At 38.1% G+C, this 18494-nt stretch overlaps 1 protein-coding gene across 1 annotated transcript in view; it reads right to left on the reverse strand.

The window, feature by feature from the left end:
- Positions 1-18494, reverse strand: part of tnmd (tenomodulin) — an 81521-nt gene that overhangs the window by 58176 nt on the left and 4851 nt on the right. The window lies entirely within an intron of this gene.

Raw genomic sequence — 18494 nt, forward strand, 5'->3', positions numbered from 1 at the left:
AAACTCAGTCTCTCCTGAATGTACTCCCAAATAGTAACATTTACATATGTTAGTAGTTGATGATGTGCAGAGCAGAGTAATAATTAGGTTTTAAAAAAATATTTTCACCTGTTGAGCGGGAGAGGAGCTGCCGGAAGTTTGCCCGGTGTGTTAGCCTCATCGGTGAAGTCTGTGGGGGGTTTCCGGTAGTTTCTGCGGCCTGCTAGCTGGGTGCTAGCTCAGATTTAAAGTGGAGTTTTTCGCTGGTTATAAGTTTCCTTTCCAGGCTGAGCGAACTGGGAAGGCTAATGTTTGTTGGCCTGACTGAAACTAATGTCGGTACAACCTAGTATTAAAACGCTTACGTGTCCTGCTGCACTCTCCCAGACGCCATTTTGTTTGTTGTGGATCTACGCTCCTGCCTGTTACCATGACAACGCACGTTCATACGTGAGACGCTCACACGTATCACGCTGCTTGCGCGGACTAACAGTAGTTACTGACTTTTGTTTGCTCTCGTACCTGACAAAAGTAATCAGATTACACTAACACTTCTAACATATGTTGCCTGTCTAGAACTGGAGATGGACTCGCCTGTGTCAGTTTATCACATTTAATTTCTACTAAATGTACCAAAGTTCGTTAAAACGTTTGCCTTATAACATATACTGAAATAGTTCAAACACTGCAAATAAACAAAATCTTAGCAAGTATTTTTTCTTTCTAGTTTCTAGTGAAAATAATACACTTGACACGAGACAAAACTAACTTAAAAGTAGCTTTTCAGCAAGAAATAGGAACTTTTTTAATTAAATAATTTTTTTAACAAAGGGAAAATCTCTTATCAGTGAAATAGTGTGCCAGTTGAACTAGTACTTTTTCATCAATATTAATCAGCTGCTATATTTGTTGAAAAGTTACTTACGAGTTAGTTTTGTGTACTGAAATATTTACACTAGAAACTAGACCAAAAATACTTGGTAGAATTTTGTGTTTTTTCAGCAAAGCTACAGAAAAATAGTTTTAAATGAACTGAAACTCAACATCACAGAGGCCTGGGTTATGACCGAGCCGTGCTGTTTCTGTTTTAGTCTCCATCACTGCTCGCTGTTGCATTCTCCCTTCATACCTCTCCCTGCCAAGTAACCACAGTGCCGAACTGAGGAACAATCTCCTTCTTGTCAGGAGCCTTGAATGAATCCTGTAGCCTATTGTTTAGGGTGAACACGTTACTCGAATATGACCAATCTCCTCTAATAAAAGCGCTGTTCCGGTTTATGAAATATTCATCAAAGGTATGCCTCGGAGATGTATTCAGATGCATATCTCAGAAAATCTGCAGCCAACAAAAGATAGCGGGCAGCGGCTGTGTGCCTTTTATCCGTAAGGCTGACAGTCACCGGGGGACTGACCTCTACAGTGGACGTGTCCCCTTGTCGCTCTGCTGGTTTTCAGCAATTCTACCTCCTAATAAATCGACAAGAGCAGACTCTGGAATCCAGCAGCTAAGTGGCATTTAAGAAACAGCTTGTGAGACCTGTAAGGCAATTTGGATCATTTAGACGCCAGGCAGTAATTTGGCCAGATGAACAACATTAACAGCCCCCAGAAAGTTTTAAGCCACTTAAGCCCTTAAAGAAAAAGTCGAAAGTAGCGTTTTATTAAGAAAAGTGAAGGTTGAATATGTTGCCATTCAGAAGGACGAAAATGCTCTCTGTTTATTCAGTATTAAGGTGGTGGCACACAGAAAGTCAATGGCAATTTTACAATGTGATGGATAGTCGGCTCGCTTTTCAATGGTTGCGCATTTAATTTGGGCCATCAAAGCAGTGCAAGGAAAGCAATAAAGGTTTCTGCCACAAATAACGACAACAGTTTTGCTTAGGATGATCAAAGACGGTGTCGCCACCACTTTACTGGTGTTTTAGGATCACAGCACAGCTGGTTTAGCCAGAATCCACACGGCGTACTGCACAAAAACAGGCCAGCGAACCCAGTAACATGGAAGATGCCTCAGAACCGGTTTTAAACTGGGAGATATTGAGGCCTGTAATTGTTCAAACATTGTTTACTCCATGGCTCGGCATTGAAGACACAATAAAAGGAGAAGTGATAATTCCAGGCAGAGACACTGGGGTGTCGCTTTGGGACTGATGAGAAGCTCTGGGTCTGTTGCCATGGTCCCTGTATGCGTTAGCATGTCAGAGCCGGCCTGCCCTTCATCCTGATAACACTGAGAAGACCTGCTTTAAAGACCCGCAGAAGGAAAACAACACATTGCACTCCCCATGGTGTGCTTCTGCAATTTTACAGCTTAACATCGTCTCCCAACATGAAAAACACAGACAATGAAAATACCAAGGAGGATCATCAGTTCCTTCAGTTTTCTGCAAAATATATATTTATATATATTTGGAAGCAAAATGCAGATGAAGTTCTTTGTAGGAGCAGATCAATAATATTTTGCATATTTTTTCAAACCAGTTGGGAGTAAAAAGCTTGTTTTGCTTGAAGGGAATCAGCCAATGTGATTTATTTGTCTTTGAACCTAATGAACAGTTTTATACCAAATGTTTCAACACGGTGTTCCTACGGTTTACATTCTTTTAATGACTTGCCATGCACAAGAGTTTTCTTTAGGCAAAGAGCCCCCTCCTACACTTGTTGCTGCAAGCTGCCAGTGAACCTGCAATGTCAGCTAAATTGATCAAAAACCTTCATTCAGTTCTGTTTAATTAACCCCAAAATTATTGATACCAATAATAGAAGTAGATCTGAATTATTTCAGTTCAACCAAATTGTTTGTCTATTGCTGCATTTCCATTGACCATAAAGTTGCAATTTGACATTTTGAAAATAAATTTGCTTAATTTATTGCAAATGGCAATTTTGACAAAGCATTTATTTCAGTAAAACATTTATGCACTTCCTGGGAATATTGAAATGAAAAATGTAATGCAAACAATTTTTTCGACTCACAAGTGACCTGATCAGGAATCGGACGTTGCCACCGGCGCAAACCATGAAGAAGACGACGACAGGAAGTGGCTTTTTTTTAACGGCTAATTATTTTACAGAAACCAAGCAATCCAGGATGCTTCCATTGTTTTACTATTAATCTTAATGATGAGCCTCAGTTCTCTGAGGATGGAAAGCTTTTCCCCCCATCACATTAATTTTTAGCTTCCTCCACGGATCCTCATTCAGATTCACGCTGGGACTCTGACCGGACCGACCGCTCCAGAACCTGAATATGACTCCCAGTCAGAAGAAACCCGCTGGCAAAGCAAATGGTTACAGTAAATCTAAATCTCCAAGTGGTATGAGTAAGAAAGAAAACTTTATTTATGTGTCACCTTTGAAAATATAAAAGTGTATAAAGTGTTTCACAAAAACCAGCAATGTATAAAATCAAGAGAAATAATTAAAGGATGTTTTTTCAATAGGAATATTTAAAAAAGACCAAAAAGTTAACCAATTTTCAGCTTAAAAGAAGAACGTCCTAGAGTCTGGAGGCCATTATTTTATAACTATGTTAGTTTTTATCTTGATTTAACTGAAGAAATCCATTTACTGCTCAACAGAATCAATAAAATATGAACATTTTTTGACTTGACTGTAGACTGGTGCAGGCTCTCTGAACGAAATGCTAGCATGTGTTAAAAAACTAACTTAGCTAGTTTTTGAAACTTTTAAACAAACAAAAACCGTCTAGTTTGAGACTTATTGACCGGATCCCAGTTTGTGTGAGCCAACCAGTAGCCAATGTTTGCACCATTAACCAGCGTCTGCATCCAGATCCGGTTAGGTATCGGAAAGTCAAGACCATTCACTTTGATCCTGATTGGATTGTTTTTGCAGAGATTAGAGCTGACGTGTAATTATTCACAAACAGATTTATTGTATTTGTGTAATGAGGCGGATGTGGCGCCGTCCTTTGATTAGAAGATCCGTGTTTCACATTTCACGTCAGCAGCTGAGACTGATTAAGAGTCAGTTTGGAAAAGTTTGAAAACACAAAACTCAGACTGGGAAACGAAGCGGCTTTCTGAAGATGAAATGAAAGCAACATGTCTGATGCATCTGTTTGTTCTCTTTTTTTAAAGTTGTTACATGGCTGGAACAATAAGTCATTTGTGCTATCTTCTGCATTTGTTGTAGTTGTTGTTCACCTTTTTTGCTCAAAAACAAGAAAAACGATGTTTAACTGTATTGAAACTTGAATTTTTAAGCGTTTATTCTGGTTTTAATAATGCCACAGTAATATTTTTAAGACAACATTGACATAATTTAAGTGTAAAAACATCAAATTCCCAGCGAAGCCGATCAGTGACCTTTGAATTCACCTGCTCTTTCCCTGCAGGTCCAAATGGCAGACCAGACCGTTATTAATGAATGCTGGTTGCAGGTGGATCCGGAAACCAAGGACTCCAAACACTGAGCTTCACACAAAATGTTTTGAACTAACAAATTCTTTTAAAATCCCATTAACATTTTTGCAGAGCAATTCAATTAAGAGGAGTTGACGATTTGACCCCCGTGTGTTTGGATGCCGAACCCTTCTGTTGATCGACGGCATGAGAATCTGCTTCACAGCGGGGAAAAGTTTGATATTAATATTTAGTGTACAACAGCGATGTTGTTAATTAAACCCTGCAACATTTCACCCAGGCTATTATTTGTTCCTGCCACACAGCTAATGAGCCCCATATTATCTCAGCAAGAGACAAAAGACCAGAGGACACTCTGTTCTTTAAGGGGCCTTGGACCCCCGGTGGAGACGGCAGCGTGTCTGGACTCGCAGTGCAGAGGGAGAAAGATCAAAAACAGGCGAATTACAGCCACTTCAGAGAGAAAAAAAGGAATAAAATTAAATTTAAAAAAATAAAAAGAAAGATTAGCCTCAGAAATTTTATTGAAAAACAAAAACAAAGGAAATTACTGAGTTTGAAAAATAGGAAATCTACACGAAAAAAACTCTTTGAGATTAATCTCAGAAATGTTACAGAAAATCTCAGAAATGTTATAGAAAATCTCAGAAATGTTATAGAAAATCTCAGAAATGTTATAGAAAAAAAAACCTTGGAAAGTTCTGAATTTGGAAAGTAGAAAATCTGTAAGTAAATACCCTGAAATTTTAAGAGACTAAGCTCAGAACATTTCTAGAAAAAAACAATAATATTTCTAAACTTGAGAAGTAGAAAATCTGTAAGCAAATACCCTGACATTTGAGATTAATCTAATAAATTTTCTAAAGAAAAAGAAAATTTGTGAGTTCGAGAAGAAGAAAATCTGTAAGAAAAAATTTAAATTTTAGATTAATCTTAGAAATTTTCTAGAAAATTGAAAAAAATTAGTTTGAAAAGTTGAAAATTCCCAATGTTTGAAAATTTTCTGCGATCCTCTGGTGTAAATTCAGCCGTATTTCTTTCCATCAGTGTCCCTCGTAATGTGCAGTCGTAAAAACTGGCCTCCTGCTCAGACGGTGTTTAGCATTTATTAGTCACCTCCGGTTTCATCTGTTCGTGTTGCGGCTGCTGCTGCAGGTCAGCGGGTCGGCGCTGCTGCCACCAGGAAATGAAGCCTGACAAGCGTTATCGCCGTCAGCTGACAGAGAGAGGTGCGTTTTCTGGCCAAATGAGACGCAGCAGCCGAGCCGTCGCCGTCATCCGTCATACTTGTAGTGATGATTGCTGGATAAGTAACCAGCCAGTCGGGATAAAACAAAAATAAATCAAAAACACACCAGAGGATTAATGCCTCAAAACTGATGTTACATTTTAAGTGGAAAAATCAAACATGGATCACTTCAATCATGAAAACAGAGAAAATTAGGCAAATTTAGATGGTGGTTTTTTTTAATTCAAAGAGTTTTTTTTCTCAGTGCGTTCTGCAGTTCATATAAAAAATTCATATTAAACTTTACCCAAACTGTCAGAGTTGTTTAGCCATAAAAGACGGGGCACACTGACAATGTGCTGACAGTTAACTTGAGAGAGGGACTGGCTTCTTCATCTTCTGGGTTTGACTGACATGTTTGCTTAATGAGCTTCACCAGTTTTGCATTTCTTCACTGTCAAAGATATGCCCAACTTGTACTTTACATGTAATTTTGGTTTTTTGCTTTAACTTTCCAACATTAAATGCACCCAAGCAGGAAACTTCTGTGCAGTTCTGTGGAAATTTGTTTGGCTTGTTGTGGATTTTTTCTGTTTTAATCCTGGATAAATATTTTTTTTCATTTATTAGAGGCAAAACGGACCCTAATTTTCCACTCTTTCCAGCTCATCCAGATTCAAACTAATTCTGCAAATGGCTAACATGTCTTTTATAGCGATAAAAAACAGATAAGAACCTAATTTTAGTTTAACGGAGTCATTTGTTTGGTTTGGATTGTTTTCATATTCTGCATTTACCCAGCTCATTTGGTAACAAAACTGTAGAAATAAGAAGGTAAATATTTTTTACACAAGCAAAATATGAAATCAAGACAAAATTCGCTCTGAAGCCAGATGTGCTTGAAATGCAAGAGATCATAATGATGATAGCTACAATATGTGCAGTTTAACAAGTAGGTCAAAGAAGTATTTAATGGTTTTTCCAGAAGATTATAAAGAATGAAAGCCCGTTTTAATTTTCCAGTACTAAAAGAGACATTTTTTAAACCTCCTCTAACGGTACAACGTGGCGTTATTGATCTACGTGTTAGAGGACCACATAAAAAGATACAGCGTGCTGGATTTGGTCCACAGGCCCTGAGTTTGACCCCCCATCTTAAACTGTCATAGAAGATTACTTCGATTATCTTGATCTGGAAAGAAAAGGTTTCTGTTCTCCTTCGATCCTGAGGAGTTGCTGCTGACTCAGCATTCGCCCCAGACGGTTCTGAATGAATCTAAACCACGAGATGCAACAAAGAGACCCGTCTCTGCAGGAAAAGCATGAAAGACGGACTGAAATCCTGCAGGAACCATTAGGGCGGACAATAGGAGACCGGTGCAAAGTTATTTTCTCAGCTGAATCCTTTTCCCATTTCTATGGGACATCTGGAAAATAAATTGTTGGGGAAGAAAAGGTGAGCACAAAAAGTTCTGTGTCATTCCAGCAGTGAAGCATCCAGATATAATCCATGTGTGGGTTTCTTTTCATTCAAGGAACTGGGCTGATTCACATTTTTCCAAGAATACTCACATGAATCAAAATATACGAAAAAAACCCCAAAACTTATTTTAGCAAGTCAGGCGCAGTTTAGTGTCTGTCAGCATGGTGGAGAATTGTTTCTAGAAATGGGGAAATTAAGTTCACTAGTAACAAGGGACTGAGTTACAAAAAGCCAACACAAGCGTTTAAATCAGGGGTGTCCAAAGTGTGGCCCAGGGGCCATGTGTGGCCCTCTGAGGGACTGTATGTGGCCCTTGTCCTCAATGCACACAGGACTGGGTGATGCAGATGGACAGGTTTTCATTGTTAAGAGCGAGATTAACAATGAATCTCCTTAAAATAATACCTTAAAAAAACAGATTCCCATTTATAGACGACGGTTCAGAATCGTCAACATCGACCTACTTTTACTCAAACGCAAAGCATTCAGCCCAAAAAAGAAAACAGAAAGTTGGAAACTCTGGGCGTGTTTATGACACAATCGCTGATCTACAGTCACTTAAAAATTAACTTTAGTTTATTACTGAACAGATAAACTTTAAAAAAGACACAAAATGTTTGTTCTAAAATTTTTCTTGCAACCCAACGATTTTGGCAAAAAAGCAGAGACACCACCAGTTTAAATGGAAAAAAATTTAGCTTTATAATTTTTAGTTTATTACTTTTATAAATTGTGGAATACTTATTACTTTTGACCAACATTTAGCTTTTTTGGAGTAAGACTTACAGAAGCTCCTGTTAGTTTAGTTAACAGCCCAGAACAAGAATCAAACATGGAGAACCAACATTTAGCTTTATACTGAGCCCAGAACAACTGGAACCAACATTTACTTCTCTAATCCAGAACAAACTTAAGATCCAGAGAAACACCTAACAGTTTATAAGTAATATTTATTCTTATTAAACATGGGGAAGAAATATGTAGTTTTATATATTTGTTCCCCATGTTTTTGCCTTTCTTTTGGTTTGTTGTTTTGTTTGTATTTCCTTCTAATTAATGTAAAACACTTTGAACTGCCTTGTTGCTGAAAATGCGCTGCATAAATAAAATTACCTTTATTTACCAAATACACTAAAGCATGTTAAAGTTTTTGGGAATGACTGAAAGATTAAATCATAATTGATCACTGAATGCAGTAACATGACATCAAAATTCACACAGCATAAAAGCTGCTGATCTTTGCTCCTGAATATGTTGATGAAGGACAGACAAACAATATTTGCAGTCTGCTGCTTGTGGCTGTGAATGCATGTTTAGGCTGTGAGCGGCACCGACTTACTGGGGGAACAAAAGTGGATGTGAAAGCTCAATCACAGTGTAAATTGTACAACGGAGCAGAAAGTCTTCTTGGCAGTCGCAGTGGTGAGATGGGGAGGAGGGAGACAGAATCTGGACAGGGAAAGGCGCGCGTTTATGTCTGTTTACCCACCACACCGCACATAAAACATGGCGCATATGAGCTGCTGGTGGATTGGCAAGATGAAGCTCTGGCAATTAGGAGGCGGATTTCCACCACATTTGTATTATTTTCAGGGTCTAAAAATAAAATTTGTGCTGAAATGCAAAGTGTCCCGGCACTTTTTGAAGGAAATGTGCCTCGCAACCTCAGGCACCTCGCTCAAACTCGAGGCCCGTGGGCCAAATCCTGCCCGCCATGGCTTTTTATGTGGCCCTCTAGATTCTCAACTAAACACTAAGGCTGCGTTCCCACTGCAGCTTGAAGTGACCCAATTCCGATTTTTTTGACGTAATGCGACCTGTATCTGATCTTTTCATGGCAGTCTGAACAGCACAGGTCTGATTCTTTTCGAATGCGACCCATATCCGATACGCATCCAATTCAAATGCGACCTAACGTTCAGGCCGCATTCATCCGAACTGAACGTCACTGATACTCAACAAATTCTGCTTCCTGATACGCACAAGTGGGAAGAAAACAACCATGACGGACTATAATGAGGATTAAATTGTTAATATGCTGCTCTGGTTGGACAACAACTTCAAATATGTAAGCTAAGCTCCACCGTTAGCCTCCATGTTTACTTCCGCAAACACTGAGCACTTCTTTTTATGGGGGTTGGCAGAACACTGAGAACACTGACGCTATTGCGCCCTCTACTGCGCATGCCGGACACTTTCAGGTCGTTTGCCCGTTCAGACTGCAGAACGCATACAGGTCGCGTTTATTTGACCACGGCAAAAAAAATACAATCAGAATTGGGTCACTTCAGGCTGCAGTGTGAATGCAGCCTAAGTGTGATTAAATATTATTAGGGCTGTTGTAAACAATTATTTCATTAATCAAGTATTCCATTGATTATTCTGACAATTAATCGAGTAATAAAAATTCTATCAAGTAAAATATTCAGTTCCTCCAGTTTCTTGAGAATTACTGTGGAAATTCACGCAAAATCAACAAATCCAGCACATTTTTGCACTGATATTTAATTGGGAGTTTATTGCTGATTTTTCTCAAAAACTTTCTTATTCTTAATTGATGTCAGATTATAGTCCATGATCTATACAGCGAGTAATAAAATGTCACATTTACAGTCATAAATAAAAGCAAATATTTCCAAATTATTACCACAAACACAAAATCCTGGAGGGACTGAAAAGATGTTCAGTAATATGATTTAATTTTAAGAATTCATTGATATTTTAACAGTTTATGAACCTGTTTTATCAGCACATTCTGGCACCGCCGGCCCTTTAAGAGCCTTCATGATCTTGATCTGGCCCAAAACAAAAGTGAGTTTGACACCCCTGATATTCTAGAACAACTCTCTCCTGTTTTTCACAGGCTGCGATTCTTCCCACCTCCGAGTCGAAGGCGTAATGCATCATCTGAGGAGGGAGCCTGTTGTGGCCTAATTTAACAGCGAGGGAGAAACACCGGCGGACATCGGCTTGCTAATGAATGAATGAGCCTGACAAGTAAATTCAGAAAAGATTACAGACTGAGGGGCAAGCCTCCCACAAGGTCCAGCTGTTCAGATAAGGCCTAATATCCTCTCTCGAAACCGACACCACAAAATCCGGTCGGATTATTTCGTTTTACTCCCGCAGAAGAGCGAAAACAAAACAAACAAAAAAAACTAGCGACATGACGACATGGCAGGAAGATAGAATCATATCATGATCAGATCTTGTGTCTTCCTCTGCTGTTGACATCTGGACACTGAGGGGGCTGCCGGGTGTACACACGCTCCCAGCAATAAATAAACAGAGGCAGAGCCGGCCTTGGGAAGCCGCACACCTGCGACCGGCAGAAAGCAGCAGGAGCAGCCGTGTTCATTAAAGCAGCCGCTGCTGACAGTGAGGCCTTTAAGAGGCCATCAGGAGATGCAACTCTGCAGCTACCTTGGGACCGCAGAGGGGAAGGCATCAAGGTGAGTAATGCAATTTCAACTTGAATAATGGAGCACTTTCCTCCAGTTTGACATTCATGAATTTCTCAGGCAGTTCTGCCATACAGAGGAGCAACAGCACCTGCGATCTATTCAAGGTTCCCCAGGAAAACCGGTTTACAAGATCCACAGGTTCACAATTACTCTGCGCACGACTGCTGGCCCGGAGATAATCTCACCGAAAGTGGTTCATGAATTAAAAATAGAGCCGAGTGTATGAAATGTGATGTGATAATATATTTAGAAAACGTAAAATTTGTGGGCTGGGAGCTGCATTTATCACCACTGTGTTGACAGTTTTAATAGCATTTTTTCCTGGTAGTGTGTGTGTGTGTGTGTGTGTGTGTGTGTGTGTGTGTGTGCGTGCGTGCGTGTGTGTGTGTGTGCGTGCGTGTGTGTGTGTATTCAAAATGCCATGAAATTTTTATATATTTTTAAATTAATTTATCTCCTTTAACCAGAAATAATGTGAAACAAATTTGTTTCAAAAGCCACCTAAAAATGAGAGCTGCATGGGACCACATGTTGGGAATCCAGCTGAGCGAAGATCTTTGGGATGACGCCACTGACAGGATTCGATCTTCCTCATCTTCTGCTCATCTTAGTTTAATCCAATTTAAAGTTGTACGCAGGATTCATTTCTCTAAATCTAGGCTTTCTCAGATTTACCCGATGTTGTGGATATACATGATAAATGCAAAGGCTCCAGAGGCAATCTTGGCCACATGTTCTTTCTTTGACCTAAATTATATAATTTTTGGTGTAATTAATTACACCTTCTGTTCTGAAAGTAAATTTGCAACCTTGTCCACTTGTTGCCATGTTTGGTATCCTCAGCCCCACTTTAGTCCCAAGTTCTGACACTTTACTGTTGCACTGGAAGTCTGATAAATGTCCCTCAGTACCCCTCTGGGTTAAAGACATGATGTGGGTTTTTTTAAGCTTGAGGAAATCAAATTCACCCTTGGAGGGGCTACACAGAGGTTTTACCAAAATGGCAAAATGTTTTCTTTCCTTTTTTTCAAACTTGGACGTTTTGCCAAACTGAAGGTGCCTGTTGCTGAATTTTGTTATAAATGTGGGTAGTCATACCTGATGAATGATATATTTAATTATTTTATTTTAAATCGGGTTGACTCTGAGCTGAGATGGGAAGGGGGGAGGTTTTTTTATTTTTTTAATTTTTTTTAGTTATATTGTTTATTTTTAATTTTCTTTTCTATTGAAAAAAAGGGCTGAACCTCCTGGATTGTAATTTTGTGATTTTTCTATTTGCGGAATGTTTCGTCAGTAATATATTGAGTGAAATGATTAGTATGTGTGCATAGTGAGATGTGTGTTGTATACTTTTTTCTTCTTTTGGCTCTAATAAAAACAAGCCACCTAATTTATGAATATTCTATTACTAAACATAATTCAGAAATGGAAAACTGTTGTTTACCGATGTTGATCATGATCTAGAATTTAAATTTCTTTAAATGTTTTAACATTACAGTTTTTCAGAGATCCTGTACACGTCTTTATTTGAAGCAAATGATTTGAGTAAGACTGACGTAAATTTGTCATTGTATACACACTCAATGAATTCAGTAAAAAAACAAACTTAATAAATTAAGTTGGATAAACCCAACTGAACTACTTGTTACCAATTGAAGCAATTCAATTGAGTTGGTTCAGCTAATTTCTTTTTACAGTGCGTATCTATTCTACTCTCTGTTGGTTTCAGTCGTCAGATTTCATTTTCACAGACTTGCTGATGTGAACTGGTAATAAAAGAGGATTAATTTACAAGCAGGAAGAATCCCCCAGTGAGACTCGAGGCCCACAACAATAATGAGCGCACGGCAAACACAGTTTTACTGTGAGCCAAAAGACGACGCAGAAAATCTAATCTAGACGCTGAACTGTTTCCTCGCTTTTTAAAAAAGACGCCCATCTCGTCTTTTCCTCCATTTCTCTCACACACGACCAGGCAGGGGGAGAAAATGACAACAAACTTTCATCCTCAGGCCTCTGCAACAGCATATGTTTGCAGGTAATTAAAAGGAGTTCCCAGGCGGTTATCATGCCATATTGAAAGACAATGCACAGAGCAAATTACCTTTCTGTGGTTATTTATACAAAGCTGGGTGGGCGAGGTCACGATGCTTTGGCGAACTGGATGCAGCTGAGCATACGCGGCAATAGATGGGATCAGTCTAATTGCTGCGATACGGTCAAATCCCTGTGTAATATTTAGTATTCGTTGCAGGGTGTAGTCCGTGTACATCTCTGAGAGTCAGCAGCTTAACAAGTTTATGTAAATTAATCTATTAAATGAGCGTAAAAGAAAGTGCAGATGTGAATGCGAGCTGCATCTCTGGAGTTGGGAAGTAATTTCTGAAGTGGAGAACAAATGTTGTGATTGTCGTTTTTGGTGAAACAATCTCCATCGGCACTCAAAACAGCTTCGCCTGTTTGTCTTCACCACACCTGCAAATTCTCCGATTTGTCAGCTTAAATCTGCATCGCTGACCTCCAACTCAGAGCACACATTACACTGTAAACATGGCGTACTGGAAAAGTCTTTAGGCCACTTCAAATTTGACGTTATTAAACTTTACACCAGCGGTGTCAAACTCATTTTTGCTTTGGGCCACATCAAGATCATGAATGCTCTTAAAGGGCCGGTATCTATTGATAAAAAATGTTCACAAACTGATAAAATATCAATGAATTCTTAAACTTACTGAACATCTTTTCAGACCCTCCAGGATTTTGTGTTTGCGGAACTAATTTGGAAATATTTCCACTTATTTTTGATGGTAAATGCAACTTTTTATTACTTGCTGTATAGATTATGTATTATAATTATGATTATATTAGGCAGATGTTTAGTACAAATAAAAGAATTTGACAATTTTTGAGCAAAATCTGCAATAAATTCCCAAATATCAGCACAATAAAAAGTGCGAGGATTTGAAAATTTGGTGTGAATTTCCACAATAATTCTGAAGAAACTGGAGAAGCTGATTGATATAATTTGGCAGTAAACAGATAAAAACTGCAGTGATTTGATAGATAACATAATATTAAAACACACTTAGTGTTTAATCTAGAATATAGAGGGTCACATAAAAATCTACGGCGGGCCAGATTTGGCCCACGGGCCTTGAGTTTGACACATGTTTTAGAAATAAACCCATAATTGTAAAGTGCAAAAAAAAAAAAAACCTATAGTTTTCTTGTTTTTATTTACAAATTTGAAAGGTTTGGTGTGCATTTGCATTCAAACCTCTTTATACTCCTAAATACGTGAAATCTGGAGCAACCAGTTTCCTTTACAGTGTTGTTACTAAACTACTTGTGTTTAATTTGTTCTCAGTTTAAAAACAACAGTCAAGGATCCAAATATTAGCAGAATAAAGCATTCAAGTTTTTTCCCAAACCTGTGTCTGAGGTTAACATTTTTTAATTTCTATTCTGAATTTGAGAACATTTGTACTGATTTTGTTCACAAAACTGTCCATCTGCGTAGGATTTTATTGCAAGAAAAGATAGATTTTCTCATTTCTTGGCTGCTGCATTGCCCTTTTTTTTAACAACATTCTTTACCAAGACTTTGGTACAGGAATTACATTCTTTTTCTTTTTTCATATTTTCTCTTCTTTCAGTTCAGTTTTGATCTGTTCCTAAAGGAATCCACACGCTTTTTCTTGGCAGATTGCTCAGACGGGATGATATTACAGTTGCTGTGTGTGTTGCTTTGCACCAAAAAGGTTAAATCTGATGGCTTCCTCTTGATAAGCTCACTGCAGGTGTCATTGTTTCTCTGCGATGCACTGGTGACCTGTCCAGGACGCATCATGCCTTTCAGGAGAGACTTAAACTCTCCGTTGCTGTACAATAACACAGGAGAAAAGCTTTTATGTGGGCACTGACACCACAAAATATGAGCTGAACGCAAGCCTGCATGTAACTGTGGTTAGTTTGTTCTAAAGTGAGACTTCATATTGCTACAGCGAAACGTTGGAATATGTGTTTTTGCTTAATAATAACATTCCTCAGTAAGGCAGACAGCTATATGTTGATGTAGCTATTATAGAGGGATTATTTGTTTGCAAAAACAGCGCCGTTTGACTGCAGGAAGAGCCGGAAGGCCACTGGTTGCCATGGTTACCCGCATTAATCTGGCCGTTTTACCGTTAGCTAGCATGTTGTCAGTCAGCGTGCTACAACTCTTTATCGCAGCGAGATAAAATAAGTTATTCTACCAAATGTGGTAATAAAATCAGGGAATGAGATGCGTCTTAATGACCTATAATCATTAAATGTAGGTGAATCGATAAATGATGAGAGAAAATGCCCGAAACTTCGGATATTACTAACTATATTAAAGCAATTTGAACTTTTTTATTTTATTTTTTTTTAAAGGGAATTCAAATTTAACGTGTAAAGAACAAATAAAATTAAATAATTTCCTCCCAGTTTGGTCACAGTTAGAGGGGAAATTAAATAAACTAAACCTTCAGAAATGAAAAATGCGGCGGATTGAAGGGGATGTACAGCGATTATGTGCTAAAATAAAACCTCTGATAGATGCTGCAAAGCTTCGTGCGGCAGTTGCGCCGTGTATAGAGGTGGTTTGCGCTGGCTGCGAGTTGGAAATGATTTTATAGCCTGATTGTAAATAGTTTAATCAGAATGATGTTTTCTTGCCTGCGTTCTGAAGACGACATGCGCAGTAGAGCGGCTGCTGACGCAACGTGACGCCGACTGATAAACCCACAAATATTGACAGAAATATTCATCATTGTCGGGTCTATTATTAATAATATCAACACGCTGAATCACCTTTATTCTAGCTTCACCTGGAGTGTTGTTTGTAAAGATCCGTGCATGTTTGAGAAATCCTTGAGGTTCTTAAAGAGACCCAATTTCAAGAGGTCAGCTGTGGCTATAGTGTGAAGTCAATTTTCTTTTAGGTTATTTTTAAGATAGATATAGCATTTTCATAACAACTTAAATTTAAAAATACTTTATTAATCCCAAAGGGAAAAGAAATAAATAGATTTAAGGTAAAATAGTTACTTCATTTAGCTTAAAAATGACACAGAATCAAACCCTACTTGTTCTTTTTAAACATCCATATAGTCATCTTTCAGACTTAGTTTAATCTCATATTACCACAGCTATCGTTTTGTGATGAGAGTCAAAATGTTTTAAGGGAATCCTCAGTGGAGGTTTGAGGACTTGGAGCATTCACTATTTTATATATGATCTTTATAATGTGAAAACCTAAACTCATCCTAATTTCAGTTTGTTTCCTAGCAGCAAAGCGATGAAGTAGAAAAAAAGAAACTACCTCTGGGAGCCATGGCAACAAACAGCATGTCTACATCTCTGCACATGATTGAGAATGCTGATATAAACTCTTTATTTACGTCAAGTTCAGGTTATCAGCATTTAAAACACACTCCTCCTCCAAGCAGCTTTGAATGACACACTGGCCTAATTCCTTACATGTAAAGATGCAGCTCAGGATTAGCTGCTGAATCAATAAATGCTGTATAGGTGCCGGCTGCCAAAACTGAGCAAGTGAACCATCAATCAGCTGTAGCAATCCATCTGCTAACCTTCAGGAAGGCTGTGTTACGTTCAACATATAAAATGCTCTGAAAAATGTTTGTTTTCTGTCATGCCAAAATGTTTTAGATCATTAAAGAAGTTTCGGCAGACAAAGCTAACCCGCAGGAAGACTAAAAGAAGTGTTTAGATGATGGTTTCCACACCAACCAGGTGACAAACTAAACCTCCTTACTGTGGGTTAAATTTTATTAACTATATTTTTAAAATTAGTTTGACAAGCCAAACATTGCCTGACCAACATGTCATGCACCATTCAAGAACAGATGAGAAACCAATCAGTCTGGAAAGGGTATCAAAAACATTTCTAATGATTTAGGATCCAATACACTGTAAAACATTTGAAGGTGGTTTAACTTGAAAAGGACAGTCCACCTGCTTCCTTGAAAATCTAATTTAAGACCAGAAAATTTTTTTGGTTTTAACTCAGAAAGTTAATGAAGTTATTAAAGTTCATGAAGTTGATTTAACAACAGGACAAATTGTCTAAACATTGTTTTTTTAAGTTTATTAATCTTGAATTGTGTTTTAAATTAATGCTCCAATTTAAACCAAATAATTATTTTACAATATGCAAGAAAAATGATCTCGCCTGGTGAAAGAGCCACATTTCTCTATTATTTTACTCACATTGTCAAATTAAAAATAACTACTTATTTTACTTTAGAATAATTAAAATTCTTGTTTCAAATTCTAGGAACAAAATTTCTGATAATAAATCTTATTAAACATCACAATGAATTCAGCTCAAAAACATTTAGTCTGAACAGGACATTAAAATAAATATTTGCTTTAATAAAACACAAGAGTCAGATCAACATAACGCACTTCCATCAAAAACATGCCGCTAAGCATTCTGGGAAATAGTTCCCACTCCTGCCTTTTTCTTCTTTCAGTTTTTTAAAGTGCTAACCTAAAAACTCTGGTTTGTTCAGCTCTTTAAGGTTTGACGAAATGAATAAAAAGTTAACACAGCTTACTAATATAAGTTTATCTTTCACAAACTCACACATTTAGGTTCAAAATCTAAACCTGGATAAATTTATTTGACTTAAAGAGTAGGAGATGTAGACACAACGAAATGCGGCTCAAATGTTTTTGAACGAATGGAGAAAACAAAAACTGCTCAAAATAAAATTGGTAACATTTTCACCAAGCACGGCGCAACCAGTTATTATAAAGTTTTTTAATGTGAGTTTGGATAGCTTTATTCCTTATTTACTAAATCATCACATAAAAAACTACATATTTTTAATTTACTAAGGTTCATGTTAAAATTTGTTTTGAATTCAAGTGTGACCAAAAAAAAAAAAAAAAAAAAAAAAAAAGCCAAAGAAATCTGGTTTCATAGCACTGTACCTCAGTTTTCCCATGTTTCACAAAGTTTCCATCTGACATACAGGTAATGTTTTTCATTATTTTTTTGAGTGGATCCATCTTACTCTCTGATGCAGAGACCAGACAATAAGCCTCCCCTCAAGGCCCCATTAAAGCAAAACCCAGGGTCTGCAGGTTTGATATTCATCGCCCGGGCAACCTCTGCCATCAACACATTTTGAGCCACGTGAGAATGATCACAGCTTATTAAAGTGGAAATAATGACTGCTCTGCCTCCGGCATGAAATATTTAACAAGGACAAAGGAGATGGCTCAAAGGTGATTCATATCTGTGTTGAAAGGAGGGCGCGCGGACAGCGCCGTCCTTACAGGAAGTGCATGTGACCCTTTGCTAACCTGAGCTGAGGCGGCGCTCTCTGCAGCTGAATCTTTTGCCTAACAGACGAATACGGCGGCGGAGGCTGTTGTGATTTAATGTTTATTAGCCATAACAATGATATTGGCATTAAAACAAGCAACGTCAAGGACACCACACGCCCTTCTTCTCATCTCTTGACATTTACTGTGCACACAAAGCAGTCATGAATTCAGCTCTAAAATGTCTGTTGCGTTTTTAGCCATCATATCAGTTTAATCATTTCTCTTTCTAACCCAGCTCAGAACCTACACAGCATCCAATTCCTGGATGTGAGATTATTGATGTATCCTCCTTCCAACTTGGATAAATTAGCTCTTTTGGCCTCTTGGGAAAAGTCTGGGGAAAAAGGAGGAGAGCGAAAAATGCTCTCCATCAAGCACGATTGAATTGGATTTCACAAGATGAATTGCCTGGACAAGAGTTTATCCCAATTACATTGCCAAGAGGCTCCAGTCCTTCTGTGGCCACTTTGTTCAACAGCAATTAGGGCCAGCTTTTAGTTACCAGGATCCTCCATTGTGAAAAGATGTTTACAGTCCAAGCAGAAAGTAGATAAATGCAT

The sequence above is a fragment of the Poecilia mexicana genome, unplaced genomic scaffold (genome assembly GCF_051168715.1).
Source record: "Poecilia mexicana isolate PSO_F unplaced genomic scaffold, ASM5116871v1 scaffold_10, whole genome shotgun sequence".
Taxonomy (NCBI): domain Eukaryota; kingdom Metazoa; phylum Chordata; class Actinopteri; order Cyprinodontiformes; family Poeciliidae; genus Poecilia; species Poecilia mexicana.